We start from the raw sequence: 15,865 nt of genomic DNA on the forward strand, positions 1-15,865 counted from the left end.
GGGCAGGGAAGAGGAGAGTACATAGTCTTTCATCTAAAGTGGGATAAAACTCAGTGTTTGTATCTACATTGTTTCTCTCTCTTTGGGTTGCTCTGGGTCTTCACTGGTCTGGTCCTGTCTGTGTTAAATTTTTTCTATGTTGTAAGTGAGCTCTATTTGTGAAAATCTCCACAACCCCTACTCCCTTCTGTTACTTTCTACCCAATTTTTGACAATGTCTTTTCTTATCCTTAACACCACTTTTATCTGCTTTGTTCTTCCTTCCTCTTCCTTTGATTCACCAATTCTTCTTTCACGAAGGGCCTAACCTGCTTCTGTCTTTTCCCAGGTGTGTCTTATTCTTCCACAGCACTATTTTTGAACCACACAGCTCAACATTTTACCAACTCACCTTCTTAAAGGAAGCAGATAACTGGAGTTCCCATCGTGGCGCAGTGGTTAACGAATCTGACTAGGAACCATGAGGTTGCGGGTTCTATCCCTGGCCTTGCTCAGTGGATTAGGGATCCGGCGTTGCCATGACCCGTGGTGTAGGTTGCAGACGTGGCTTGGATTCCACGTTGCTGTGTCTCTGGTATAGGCGGCGGCTACAGCTTCAATTTGACCCCTAGCCTGGGAACCTCCATATGCTTCGAGAGCGGCACTAGAAAAGGCAAAAAGACAAAAAAATATATATATTTTCAAGAGTTACCTTTTTAAATAATATATTCTTTTGCTCAAAAGATGAAAATGCTTTTTTTCATCTATTGCCTCTTTGTTCCCATAAAGTTAAGTTTATTTGTTTTAATTTTTCAGTTTAAGAATTGAGTTTGGGGAGTTCCTGTCGTGGCGCAGTGGTTAACGAATCCGACTAGGAACCATGAGGTTGCGGGTTCCGTCCCTGCCCTTGCTCAGTGGGTTAACGATCCGGCGTTGCCGTGAGCTGTGGTGTAGGTTGCAGACGCGGCACGGATCCCGCGTTGCTGTGGCTCTGGCGTAGGCTGGTGGCTGCAGCTCCGATTCAACCCCTAGCCTGAGAACCTCCATATGCCGCCGGAGCGGCCCAAGAAATAGCAACAACAGCAACAACAACAACAAAAAGACAAAAGACAAAAAAAAAAAAAGAATTTAGTTTGGGTCTTATTATGCCTGCTTTACATAGGGTGAAACTGAAGTCCAGAGCAGGAAGGCAGTCCCCTCAAGGACCCCCAGGGTGTGTTCCAGCCAGGGCTGGGCCTCGCAGGTCCTGTGGCCTAGAACTGCATTTTTTCTCCTGATCTTGCTGAGAGCAACTAGAAATTAAAGTAATTTCTAATTTCTGCTTCAAGTTATTTATCAGTCAAGGTCATTTGTTTTAGTTATTTTGACCATATCATCCCTTTGAAGAGAATTCCAAACACATTCCTCCTCAACCCATGTTTCTCAAATTTGAGCATAGGCAAACGATTTTTATTCGTAATATTACTTATGTACGACTACAAGTTTATGTTAACTATCTACAGAGGTAAAAGAATCCCACTCTTGGTTTTTAAAATCCAGTTAGTAGATTTCCCATTGTGGCACAGCAGAAATGAATCTGACTAGTATCCATGAGTGTTTAGGTTCGGTCCCCGGAATTGCTCAGTGGGCCTGGGGTCTGGCATTGCCATGAGCTGTGTTGTAGATCGAAGATGCGGCTCAGATACCGAGTTGCTGTGGCTGTGGTGTAGGCTGGCAGCTATAGCTCCGATTTGACTCCTAGTCTGGGAACCACCATATGCCAGCTCTAAAAAGCCAAAAGCAAAAAAAAAAAAAAAAAAATCCAGTTGCTAATAAACAGGACAAATGGAGTGAAAGGAGGGGCTTGGGATGTAGCAGAGAGAAATTTACAAACTAGGCAGCCAGAAAAACAGCCAGCCCTGGCCATCTTGGTGTGGAAATATTGGAGAAGAGAAACTGTCTGCAGTGGAGAAGTTTGAAGAAAGAAAACAAACCTTTCCTACTTTTTAGTTTCCTAGCCAATCTTGAGACGCTTGCTTATTTTTTTTTTGTTTAAAAACATATCTGTAATAAAAAGTAGATGATTCTTTAGTTATGGAATTTCATTTTCGTATATCTTTCAGAATTTGCACTCCCCACCAAGTTATTTCCTTGATCCATTCTGTGCAATCCAGTGTGGGAGTGAGGGAGAAGAATCAGTATTGCCTCTTGACCTTCGGTCAACATTTCCTCTCTCTAGCTATGCACCTAGTGGCGTAATAGTTCTGGATTTCCTACAAACCTTCCTTGAGTAGGAGAGCATAGTTTTTTATTTTGTTTTTGGTTTTTTTTTTTGACTTTTTAGGGCCGCAGCCTGTGGCATATGGAGGTTCCCAGGCTAGGGGTCTAATTGGAGCTGTTGCTGCTGGCCTACGCCAGAGCCACAGCAACACCAGATCCAAGCTGAGTCTGCAACCTACGCTATGTAGGCATGTAATTAACTTATTATTTTTCCCTCATAGTTCTATAGCTTACGAGTGTAAAAGCTTACTATAGTAAACATGTTGAAGAAACACCTTACTGTGTTTATGGATGGGAAGAGGATGGCTAATAAGGTATTCCCCAAGGGAAGTAAACAAACACCAGGAATCCCTGAATTCATTGACCTCTGCGTGATCTCTAATCCTTACACTCCCTATGAAGATGAATTATCACCTCCATATAGAGATAAAATAAGGCTTAGAGAAGTCAAGTAACTTGCCTGGGTTCACACGGTTAGTATCAGAGCTCCTATGTGAATTGTGCCTTAACTCCAAACCATGTGTGTGTCCTTTCTCCTGACACATTGGTCCTTGTTTCTCAGAGACTGGGAATAGAGCTGTCTGTGCACACAGTGAAAGCAGGGAGCACTTCCAGTTTAGGTAGCTTTAGTTCCTTCTAAAGGCCACTTCACTCTCCTTCTCTGGCTTCCCTCCGCTCACTCCTTTCTCCTTCCCTGTGCTGACTACTTTTTAAAAATCTCCCCTCCCCCACAAAGCAGTGGGGGAGGGTAGGAGTCATGATTAGGATTGAAAAGAAGAGCTATTGCTGATCTTTTCCACTTATCCAAGCCTGTTTCTGGGTAGACACGTGTTTGAGCCAATAGCGGTGCACAGACCACCAGCTGTGCTCAGAGCAACCCAGCCAAATGTTGTCTTAAGTCCACGGCTGCTTCTCAAAAGGCGCATAGAAGGGGCCCCTTTTTTCCGTTCCCATCTTGAGGCTGCACTCCTTGGAGCGCAGTGAGAAGGGCTCTCACTAAAGTACAGAGGGCATGATACTCAGCTCTCCTTTTCAAACAGATTGTTTCCTTCTCCGAAGGAGCCTCCTTGACTTATGTTAATATCAGCACAGGGATAGGGGTGTGCAGCTTAATGGTAAACAGAATTTCAGAAAAGCTTACTAATTTGGTTGACACACTCAGTTCTGTTGCTTTTTTCTTTAGTGCTGCCTCTTTTTGAATATTTCTTTACTGAAATGATAGGGAGGAGAGAGGAAAATTAAGCTTTGATTTTTGTTTGTAGCTTGGTGACAAATGATGGGGGTAAAATTTAAACCATTCATCTACTGAGTTCTGGGAATTGTCAGAGGATTTTATTTATACATGCCTTTCTGACCCCCATTTTCTCAGATAAGTAAAAATTATGCTGCATTTGTAAACAAGGTACTTTTATTGAGTTGAACTTTTACAAGAGTATGGTATCTTTAGCCAAAATAACCCTTTTATTTAATACAGTTATACCCAAAGGGCTATACCTGTAGAATTTTGTGTGATTAATAAGCGCTTGAAAGCATTTAAAAGTAAGCATAATTTCAGAGTTTGTGGGATCTCTTAAATCACTTTGTAATTTAACGTGCAACCATAGATGTCAAAATTGAGGGCTATTACTACGAAGATTTCATATCATATCACATATCTTTTCATGTAAACCAGTGATTATTCCACACTTGAAACTTTCCCTTTAAAAAAAAATAATAAATTGTGTTGCCTTGGAACTCAGAAAGAAGTGAGGAAATGAGACCATGTGGTATTTGAAATATGCTGATTTTAAAGTGCTTGCACTGTTTTGCCATGCTGAGTAAATTTTTTCCTCCCTAGTAACTGAAAAAGTATAAAACACAAACTAAGTCCCTATACTTGGCTTACTAGTAAAATTTGACCTATGAAATTCACTGCTATTGTAGAGATAGTTTATAATAGTTTATGAACATACATGCCACCAGGAATTTTTCTTTCTGTTTTATTCATATCTGTTAACTTAGTTTGTTTCTTACAAAGCTGCTCAAATATTCCCACCTACCCCTTGAATTTTCAAATTAAAATTTCTCATACATGTTATTTCTCATATATATAATTTTTTCCTGGCTAAAGACTCTTCCCTTTAGTGAAAAGTCCTGGAAATTCATAACTACGTGTCCATCTCTCTCATTCTCTCTCTCTCTCTCTCTCACACACACACACACACACACACACACACACACACACACACGCACGCACACACACACACACACACACACACACAACACCACTCAAACTCATGCTCATGCTCACACACATACTAACAGTCACTTCATATAGTTTCTTAAAATGAAGTATTAAAATGAGAAATGCTATTGTTGTGCTTTACTGGCTATTCGTTTTTAACTAAGATGATAATGTACGTTGACGGGATATTGCTACTGTATTTTCAGAGTTCTTAATTGTCAACAACAGAATCAACTCTACCTACTTTAAGCAGAAAAACCTTAAATAAGGAGGAAAGAATTGCTTAAAGAACTACTGGGAGGGAAAAACTATAGATATAGGCTGAGAGTCCAGCAGTGGTTCTCCAAATTGAATTTCAGAAATTGGGTTGTCAGGGAGCCGCTGTCTCCACCAGTCTGGAGGTGACACAACCAGGAAGTCACCCTATATTATATAGCCCCCGATCCAGAGCCATATCACCTCTGTCATGATCCAGGCCAGCAAAACAGGTGCTACAGACTCTGTCTCTCTCCAGTGTGGCTCATTTCTGAATCAAGTCATATATGAGCACAGCAGATTGGGTGAAACTCTGTCTCATCTGGAGCCCTTGCTATAAGAACAAGATTGGGAAGAAAAGCAGAGTTTTGAATTGAATTCAAACTTTACAAGGAGATTGGAACAGGCATTGAGATAGCCCATCCTCAGAATCCACTTCAGTTAAAGGCTGTGATATATCTAATCTGTGGTGATTATGTGCCATTCTGCTACTTAGAAATTTGATGTGTGAGTAAGGCTTGAGGAATATAGGACCTCTCCTGTAAGGTGATCAGGTAGCAAGCTGGCTTTTTCATTGAAATGTTAGGATATAGAGCATTTTCTCCGAGACCCCCAGGGAAGAACAGTCCAATGTCCTCCTATCTGACCTAGGCATAGAAATCAATCTAGTCACTGGAATTCTGGGGGAGGGCAGGAAAGGGAGCTGAAGGACAGCATTTCAGTATAAAGGCTTTCACTAAATTTTCTTGTTTTTATCCCATGTTCGCTGTTCACCCTGCCTGGTCTCCCTGGGTACAACATTTCTTTTGTTTTGTTTTCTCTAAGGAAAGCCTCTGGTTTTCTGCTGGGGGTAAGAAATGGACTGCCATGCTTAGGGAGGGGCCCTTTGTCATCAGTTGTTCTGTGTACTTCTGTATATAGCTCTCTCTGATCCTCCCAAAACTGTGTCCCTTGGTGCCCAGTACCAGGTGCCTCCAAGGGCAAGACAGGATCCAAGTGGGTGGCTTCTCCTCCATTCTCTCCCCCTGTAGGTATTAGGAGGCAATAATTCCTTCCTGTGTGCTGAGTTACTGAATGTTCCTCTGTTGGCTTTCTCTCTTCCAAAGATTTTGGGAAATCTCTTGTCCATTGTTTCCTCCCCTCCCATTTGCTTTCTCCTTGTGGATCAATATCTTTTTGGTCTTTTACCATTATTGTAGTGGGTCTGGGTGAGGGAAAGGAGATATATGCATGCACTCAATCTACCGTGCTTGACCATAAGTCCTTTATTTATTTATTTATTTATTTATTTATTTTCTTTTTAGAGCCATGCCCATGCCATATGAAAGTTCCCAGGCTAGGAGTCAAATCAGAGCTTCAGCAACACCAGATCCTTAACCTACCGAACAAGGCCATGGATCGAACCAGCATCCTCAGGGATACTAGCCGAGTTCATTACCGCTGAGCCACAACGGGAACTCCCATAAGTCCTTTAAATTTATTCTTTAGTTTGCTTATCATATCTGTCTTGTACATTGTTAATCTTATATGTACAAATACTCATGAATATTGCTTTAGATATAAGGATTAATGTGGAGATTAAGTGTAAATATTTAAGAATAAAATCATTAGTGTTCTCACTTTTGAATTATAAAAGTAACTTTTAGTGAGGGCTGAGGGGAGTCCACCTTTTGAGGGTATTAAATATACTTGAAATTATAGGGCAATGTATAGGCTAAGTGAAAAAAATAGTGGTATTGCCCAAGAATGCCATGAGGATGGAGGAGGGAGCCCTCCAGTGGGCTCTTATGGCCAGACAGGCTTCCTGGAGGAGGTGGAAATTTAATGAGACTCTGAAGAGAGAGAAGGAGCCAGGAAAAGAGCAGAGTCTCCAGTTGGGTAATGGCAATGTGACTGTATTTCCCTTACCCAATAGAGATATTCCAGTGTGTAGCTGCAGTTAAGGACCTGTGTGAATGCCAGGGTGGCAGCCATGAGACCAGTGGCGTATAAACCATGGAGTTTTTTTGGACCTACAAGGACAGTCCATCAAAAGGATATGTAGACAGTTTCTTCAGTTCCCAAGAGAAAAATCTAAGTAAGTACTATATACTTGCAACATGCTGGCTCACAGAGGTTGTTTACTATCCAAAATTTAATTCTAATTAAAGCTGATATTAAAGCCCAGCTAAAAAGGTGGGTAGTTTATGAGTTTCATACTTGTATATCTCTATAGTTAATAACTTCTTAATAGCAATAAACACCAGATTTTATTTTTCAACAGCATGTGGAACTAGTAATCTGGTATTCTCAATATTTTTATATCCTTTTTTTCTTTGCTATTTTGATTATTTTATAACTCACTCAATCATATCTGAGTCCTTAATCTAGGCAAAGCACCATGCCAGCCTATGAGGACACTTGGGCATGTGTGCATTCAACACTTTTTGGAATGTCACTATGCAATGAAAAATAATAAGGAAACAGTTGCTTCTCTCAAAGACTTGATGATTTGATAAGGAATTCAGGACACAGAGTAGCAGGGGAGCAAGATATGATTAACACAGAAGGATTAACAGCAGTAATATAGGTAATGATAGTAGTGGATGTGCTCTTTCCTTTAGGAATTTGCCTTGTATTTGGAAAGGCAGAGCATACACACACTTAAGTGAAACTTTTGAACAATCAGAAAATAAGACAAAAGCATACAGTAATGTAGTACAAACGAAGCGCTTGTGTTGGGGGGTCAGACTTGGGTGGGAGGAATCCCAGAAATGGTAGAGGAAGCCTAAGTGCCATGCCTGGCCACAGCAGGGGCTTCTGATTGTTCACGAGCATTGCATACTTGGGTGAGGTTTGGTGGGCATTGAAGTGCCCAATCAGGCGGGCAGGGCGTGGCAGAAGTGGTTTGAACTGGAAGGGTTTGCTATATTGAACCCGTGGTTCTGAGAGAGAGAATTGCTTGGTTGGAAGTGACCAGGAGCTAGATGGAGCTAGTTGGCATAAGGGACTTAAAAGGATGAGGAGAATCAAGTTCCAGGAAAACTGCAGGTGAGAGCATAACCCTGGTACTCTGGGAACATCTGAAGGATAAGGCTGGCTGGTGGACCAGACTCTGGAGGAAACCCAGGCCTGGTGTACTAGTCCTTAGTCCTTGCAACTGCTTTTCTTAGAGGCAACTTCAGGGTGAGAGAATGACTCCTTTTTAAAGGGCAGGTTTTTTTCATAGTCCCATGCCTGCTTCAGCTGAGGAGCAGTGCTTTCCATCTACTTAAAACAGTGGGCTTTGGTGTCAGAGTTTTTTTTAAAAGGATTCCATTGATTTAAAAATAATAAGTCAACAAATAGGATGGGGAAGAAAAAGAAGACAAAAATGAGACCTACAATGCTTGAAGAAAAAATGTCCATTGAGGTAGAAAGAGTAATATTTTGCAGGGGTTTTGAAGGAAGAGAAACAGAGTGGCAAATAGGCATCAGTAGTTGTAGTGGAGGAAATAGTATAGACAAAGAGAAGAAGATACGATTGGATGTGTCCTGTGTAGAAAGTGAAAATGCATTAACTTTCCTAGAAAGCTGGAGTCCCATGGTTGGTGGAGTGAGTATGCTGAGAAATTTGAATTTACTCTGAAGGACAATGCAGCGTCATCCTGGAAGATGAAGCGAAGTGAGGGTGGAAAGCATGATGAATATGTACGCTTTCATAACTCTTTTGTGTCAGTTTCTCAAATCACGACAGGCTTATGTTAATTTATGGGGGCATCACATTTGTCTTGGCCCTGATCCCCACCCAGAAACCCAGGATAATGTCTCCAGTTTCCCTGTTTGCAAACATTCTGGCCACAGTGTATCAAGGGAAAAAGAAAACTTTGTCAGGAAAAAAATATTGATCAACATCATTAACTCTTGAGCAATAAGCAGATTATAATAATTGAATGTCCCACAGTATCTCATGAGCTTTCAGTATTCTGCAAAAACATTTAGAGCCCCTGGATGTGGGATCTTCACAATTTGCACTAATCTATGGGCTACTGGCCTGTTTTTGGACTAGAGTCTTGGGTGCCCATCATTCTGCCTCCTCCTTTGCCTGGCACCTCAGTCCCACCCTTGTGGCCTCCACACATTATTGGTGTGGTTATGTCATAGGAATGTTTCGTTCACTGCTAGCAGAATGGTGTGGCACTGAGGGGGAACAAATAAATGTCAGCTTCTCAACAGGAGAAGAGACGTAGCAAATTAGGAGTATACCATATGGCAGTTGTGATAATAGAGAATATACATGAAATATTACTGAGTATGAGAAAAGGAGTGGTCAAAACTAGGAAACTTTGCTCTAGTGAAGCAGTTATTCTCAGCAGCATGGAAGGTTCTGTTAGTCTGTCATGGAATCTATTTCTCATCTGAGTATTAATTTGCCTGAGAAATATTGCCATGATGTTTTAAAATATTACAGCAAGCCAGTGAAGAATTATAACAAATATTACATATTTTAAAAATAATTTTGTCACCATTATTACATATTTCAAAAATATATTTGAGGAGTTACTTGGTGGCCTAGCAGTTAAGAACTCAGCATTCTCACTATTGTGGCTTAAGTTCAATCCCTGGCTGGAGAATTTCCACATGTTATGGGCACAACCAAATTAAATAAATAAATAAATAAATAAATAAAATATATTTGGTGCCCTTACTGGATTTTTCATGTATTTTCCCCTAATCTTTGTAATTTAATCTCTTTTATATTCTATTTTTAAAAACTTTACAACAGTTCTTACCTGTTCAGAGTAGTATATCTACTGCATTTTGTTTTTGTATTGTTTTAAAGTATGTTAGATTGTCACAGTATATTTATATGTTTAGGCCATGAGGGTTTTTTGTTGTTTTGTTTTGTTTTGTTTTGCTTTTTATGGCTGCACCGACAGCATATGGAGATTCCCAGGCTAATCCAATTGGAGCTACAGCTGCCAGACTATGCCACAGCCACAGCAACATCAGATCCGAGCCATGTGATCTACACTGCAGCTCATGGCAACGCCAGATCCTTAACCCACTGAGTGAGGCCAGCGATCGAACCTGCAACCTCATGGGTCCTGGTTGGATTTGTCTCTGCTGCACCACGATAGGAACTCCAGAGATTTTTTTTTTATGAATCAAACCAAATATATTGGTGTAGGTTAGTAAAACTTCACCTAACAAACTCTGTGATACTAAGCAAAAAACTTTAAATTAATTCAGAATAAATCTTTGAGGCATTAAAAATTTATTTTCATATTCACATCTCGTTATATCATTTTTTTTTTGTCTGTGCCCATAGCATGTGGAAGTTCCTAGGCCAGGGATTGGACCCAAGCCACCGCAGTGGCAATGCCAGATCCTTAACCCACTGTCACAAGGAAACTCCTGCTTTGATCATTTTAACATAATAGTATAGGAAGACATAATAGGAAAAATAGTATAGGTACAACATAGTTGTAAAATTCCATCATGTTGGTATTTTATTTGTGATGCACCATTAACAATCAACAATGTTGTTAAGCAACATCCGTTTATGCAGCAGTCTGACAACAACTAAAACACAAAAGAATTATAACACAATCCTTGCCTTCAGGGAACTTCCAATCTACTTGCAGAGGCAAGCTGAACATAGACTATAAAGGATGACATTTTTAATTTATGACAAAAATTATGGAAGATTTGAGAGCTATACAGAGGTCTATGACTTGCTGTAATCAGAGTAGGCTTCATGGAGGAGGTGGAACTTGACATAAATTTCAAGGCTGCTAGTATTTGCTTTCTTGCAGGCAAGAAGGCATTTTTTTTTTTTGTCTTTTGTCTTTTGTTGTTGTTGTTGCTATTTCTTGGGCCGCTCCTGCGGCATATGGAGGTTCCTAGGCTAGGGGTTGAATCGGAGCTGTAGCCACCGGCCTACACCAGAGCCACAGCAACGCGGGATCCAAGCCGCGTCTGCAAGCTACACCACAGCTCACGGCAATGCCGGATCATTAACCCACTGAGCAAGGGCAGGGACGGAACCCGCAACCTCATGGTTCCTAGTCGGATTCGTTAACCACTGCGCCACGACGGGAACTCCGCAAGAAGGCATTCTTAGCAAGTAGAAGCAATACAAGCAAAGGCAGAAGGGTAAAGCTAACCATGGTAGTCAATCTAAACTTTATAAAGGTTTAATGATCAAAAACAATGCCAATCAAAGCATCTTATACAGGTCCCCCCCCCATGGAATTTTTAATTAATTCTTAAAATATATGTGACTATCAAATATTTTACTCATCATTTGGCTTTGGTTATCAGACTTTCTCAAATCTAACAATTATGTACATTTCAATGACCCTATGCTAGGCATTATAATATAAGGAAATGAGGAAGGAGTTTTTTCATGTGGTTTTTTTTTGTTTGTTTGTTTTTGTTTTTGTCTTTTTTTCTTTTCTAGAGCCACACCCATGACATATGGAGGTTCCCAGGCTAGGGGTTGAATCAGAGCTGTAGCCACTGGCCTACACCAGAGCCAGAGCAAGCAGGATCCGAACCGCGTCTGTGACCTACACCACAGCTCACGGCAATGTCAGATCCTTAACCCACTGAGTGAGGTCAGGGATCAAACCTGCAACCTTGTGGTTCCTAGTCAGCTCGTTAACCACTGAGCTGCAACGGGAACTCTGAGGAAGGAGTTTTGATTTTATCCTTGAAGATTTTGTTGCCTTATTAGTGAGAAAGATGCACAAATAAAATGATTTAATGTAGTTATCAAAGCATAGCCACTCAAATATTCCCCAAGTTATTAAATTCTCTCCACATGAATCACTAATTTCCCATCCTTTGCATATGTAAGAGCTACTCCTTCACACACTTAATCCTCTCCTCATACCAATTTTAGCTCCTTCCAGCAACCAAGTTATATTGATGATGCTCTGCCACTTAGAAGCCATCACTGGGCACTTGCACTACATCTGTCCCTCATTGATTCTTTTGTTTTCTTTCAAGGTCAATGAACACATACTGTGTGGCTCTATCTTAATTCCCACCTCCTTCCGACCTGATTCCTCTGCTTTTACCACTCATAGTTAGGTTACTTCCATCTCAGACCAAACTGTTTCACACATTAATGCCTCCTTTTTTGGCCTTTTCTATTTCTCTTTTGTCTAACTCTTGCCAAGTTATTGCAAGGAAAAAATACTCTCTCTCTCATGTTCCCTCTCTTTGAACAAAGAATCCCGATCACCTTTGCTGCCTCCCATACAAATAGCACTGGTAACATATTGAGAAAAGAAAAGGCACTATGTTTAAAAAATGAAGAGGAGGAAGAGTTCCCATTGTGGCACAGCGGAAACGTATCCAACTAGTAACCATTAAGTTGCAGGTTTGACCCCTGGCCTCGCTCAGTGGGTTAAGGATCCAGCATTGCTATGAGCTGTGATGTAGGTTGCAGACGCGGCTCAGAACCTGTGTTGCTGTGGCTGTGGTGTAGGCTGGTAGCTGTAGATCCAATTCGACCCCTAGCCTGGGAACCTCCCTGTGCCATGGGTGTGAACCCACCCCCCCAAAAAAAAATAAAGAAGAAAAGAATGGTGTTAAATCAGTGATATCAGCTTTTGAAGGTTTTGATAGTATATAGAAATTTCTTTCTGAATCTCCACTAAAATATCTTTCTCTAGGAGTTCCCAATGTAGCACAGTGAGTTAAGAACCTGACTGCAGTAGCTTGGCTCACTGCGGAGGCTCAGGTTCAGTCCCAGCCCAGAACAGTGGGTTAAAGATCTGGCATTGCCACAGCTATGGGGTAGGTCACAGTTGTTGCTTGGATTCAGTCCCTAGCTTGGAAACTTCCATGTGCCACGCGTGCAGCCATTGGGGGAAAAAAAAATTTCTCTAGAATCTTGCAAATGCATCCTCAAATTTGTCTATTAAAGATAAAATGTTTAAAATACCAAATTCTACTTCTTGTTTATTTATAAATTTTGCAACAAACACGCTCAACTTTTTTGCTTTTCTTTGCAGTTGTAACCTACTTCAACAATAAAATTGACAAAACATTCTGAGTTCCACATGACAACCTTGACAGAAATTTTTTTTAATGTAGTGCATTTACAAGATAAAGATGTCTTATATAAGGTGTATAGGCATACGTTATTTTATTGTGCTTCACTTTATTGTGCTTCTCAGATAATGTGTGTATTTTTCTTTTTTTGAACAAATTGAAGGTTTGTAACAACCTTATGCTGTCAGATGATGGTTAGTATTTTTAAACAATAAAGTGCTTTTGTTTTTTATTTTTTAAAATTTTTAATTATTTTTATTTTTTATTTTTTTGGGGCCACCTCTGTGGCACGTGGAGGTTTCCAGGCTAGGGGTCAAATTGGAGCTACAGCTGCCAGCCTATGCCACAGCCACAGCAACGGCAGATCCAAGCCGTGTCTGTGACCTACACTGCAGCTCACAGCAACACCCGATCCTTAACCCACTGAACAAGGCCAGGGATCGAACCTGTGTTCTCATGGATACTAGGCAGATTCGTTTCTGCTGAGCCATGACAGGAACTCCAATAAAGTACTTTTAAATTAAGGTATGTACATTGTTTTTTTTTTTTTCTATATAATGCTATTGCATTATGCTCTACCTTACAGTGTAAACATAGCTTTCATGTGCACTGGGAAACCAAAAAATCATTTAACTTGCTTTATTGTGATATTTGCTTCATTGAGGTAGTCTGGAGATAAACTCTTAATATCTCTAAGGTATTCCTGTAGTAGAAAATGAATAGAATAGACAATACCTATTGTGTGAATTGAAAGGAGAGAGATGGGGAAGTGACACAGACAATTAAAAACCTGGGAAAACTTTTTTTTGCAAAAGATAGAATTTGAGCTCACCTCTGCATTTTAAACTGGTGTGATAGGGAGAAGATGAAAGGGTATCTCAAACTGGCCAAGGTGTATTTGGTTGAAAAGGAGACTTCTTATGGAAGACTAAAGGAGATTTTGACAAATCAGGATGGAACCAATTTATAGGTGTTTTTCAATTTCATATTAAGGAGTTTTGTGGAATTTCTTCCATATATAATGGAGAGCTATGAAAGTTTTGAGGGACTGTAATGAATCTGACAGAGTAGTTTCAGAAAATTGCCCTCCTTGGTGATGTTAGAGGAATTAGAAGACAGGAAGCCTACATCAGAGGTCATTTATAACCACACACTTGTGAGATGCCAGGGACCTGGATTAATGTAGTAGGAATGTCAAACAATGGGAGCTCTGACAAATGCTTCAAACGCAATGCAGCATACTCTTAATGTAATAGAGGAGGTGAAGGAAGACAGTACATTGGAAGTGGTAGTGAGGTTTCTGATTGGGTGACTGTGAGAATGATAAATAAACCTGATGACAGAAACCGGAGGTCAGAAGAGAAAATGGGATGGATGAGAAGAAGGAAAGTGATGATAGGTACATGGGCTCATCACTGTCAGTAAAAAGTTAATGTGAGCCATACTTGTCATTTTAAATTGTCCAGCAGCCACATTCAAAACAGTAAAAATAAACAGATGAAATTTATCTGTTTATTTGCTCCAATATATTCAAAGTAGTATCATCTCAACACCTAATCAATATGAAAGTATTAATGATGTAGTTTGTATTCTTTTTCTCATACCAAGTCTTAGAAATCTGGTCTGTATGTAACACATGGAGTACATCCTAGTTTGACTAGCTGCATTTCAAGTTCTTGGTAGTCACCTGTAGCTAGAGGCTGCCATATTGAACACTGTATTATTAGACATTTTAATAGAACTAACAAAGAATATGTAGCAAATACTTCAATTAAACTGGTGCTAAAGACTCACCACATTTTGGAAATTAAAATACTCTTTATCCTTTTCTGTTTCTTTTGCTTATTTTAGTTATTTCATATTCAAGATGTTCTTTTAGCATAACATATATTCCCAAAAGCACCAAGAATTTTAGAACTATCCCCAGTATGCTGTTTAATTACAGTCTCATTTAATTCTCCATCTGACTTACAACTTTAATTAAACAAATCAGTCTGAATATTCTTATTTCTTTGTCAGTCTTAAAACTTTATTACGAAATAATTTAGCAATATGTCCTCAAAAACCTTGGATAAATGACATTTAGTGCTTTGGAAATGAAACTACATTTTTTGTTTCCCTGTCTGCGTATGTGTGTATTTCTCCAGTGTTTAATGTCTGATGTAAACTTGTGGAGTTCACTATATGCTAAAGAATGCAGTACAAAAGGGAGCCTGCTTCTATAGAAAACATGCCAAGGACATTGTGTTCCATCTTTACAATGAAATGCAGATTTCCCGTTAAAAGGCAAATCCATCATTTCAAAAGGTTGAATAGGATGTTGCTTTAAAAAAATCCAGCTGCGTAAATTTAGGGCATTGAAAAACATTCAGTAAAAAAAAAAAATGTTCCTTGGGTTTCAACCATTTTCATTTAATTATGTATTGAGTAGCTTTTCATTCAGGCTATGATCTTGCCTGTTAGAATTCTATCCTAAAATAGTCTGACAAATCTGTCAAACAAGTTAGACTCAACTATGATTCTTCATTTCTTTAAATTATGTATTTTGCTATTAGAATATCCTTATGTTTGCTAATAGATTGTTGATTTTTATATAACAAATATTGGAATCTTCTTACAGTGCTTTGTGTTTTTATGTTTATTCTTGGGCTTCTCCCAGTCCCATTCAGTTTCTTTTATGTTTCTGGGGGTTTGGTTTTTGTTTGTTATCTTCTTTGAAGAACTTGCCTGCCAGGGAAGCCATTTTGTTCGCTAGCCAGCTTCCTTCAACTTCTTTAGTCATCTGTTTCTCTCTGCCTCACAAGTCTAATATGCTCTGCACAAATTTTCCATGATTAATTTAAAAATAAGAAGTGGCAAAGCCAGTGATTGTTCTTGCAGTGACACTCTCTGATGTCTGGAGAGAGCATGGCCTCACAAGCTGCAGAGGGAGCACAGGAGAGTGATGCTCCACACTACTGAGCTAGACAAATTCTCAAGGAAATGCTATTGGAACTGCAGGAGCAAAAAGGCTTATATCAGATATATCTGTACAATGCATATAGTTCCCACAGCCATTAGTAGTTGTTTATTAAAAGTCCTGGCTAGATCTCCATGCTCTTCTCTGGAGTCTAGACAGGC

The 15,865-nt window shown here is 39.8% G+C and overlaps 1 protein-coding gene across 6 annotated transcripts in view; it reads left to right on the forward strand.

The window, feature by feature from the left end:
• DNM3 (dynamin 3) overlaps window positions 1-15,865 on the forward strand; it is a 542,059-nt gene that overhangs the window by 355,619 nt on the left and 170,575 nt on the right. The window lies entirely within an intron of this gene.

Source organism: Phacochoerus africanus, chromosome 11, assembly GCF_016906955.1.
Source record: "Phacochoerus africanus isolate WHEZ1 chromosome 11, ROS_Pafr_v1, whole genome shotgun sequence".
NCBI lineage: Eukaryota > Metazoa > Chordata > Mammalia > Artiodactyla > Suidae > Phacochoerus > Phacochoerus africanus.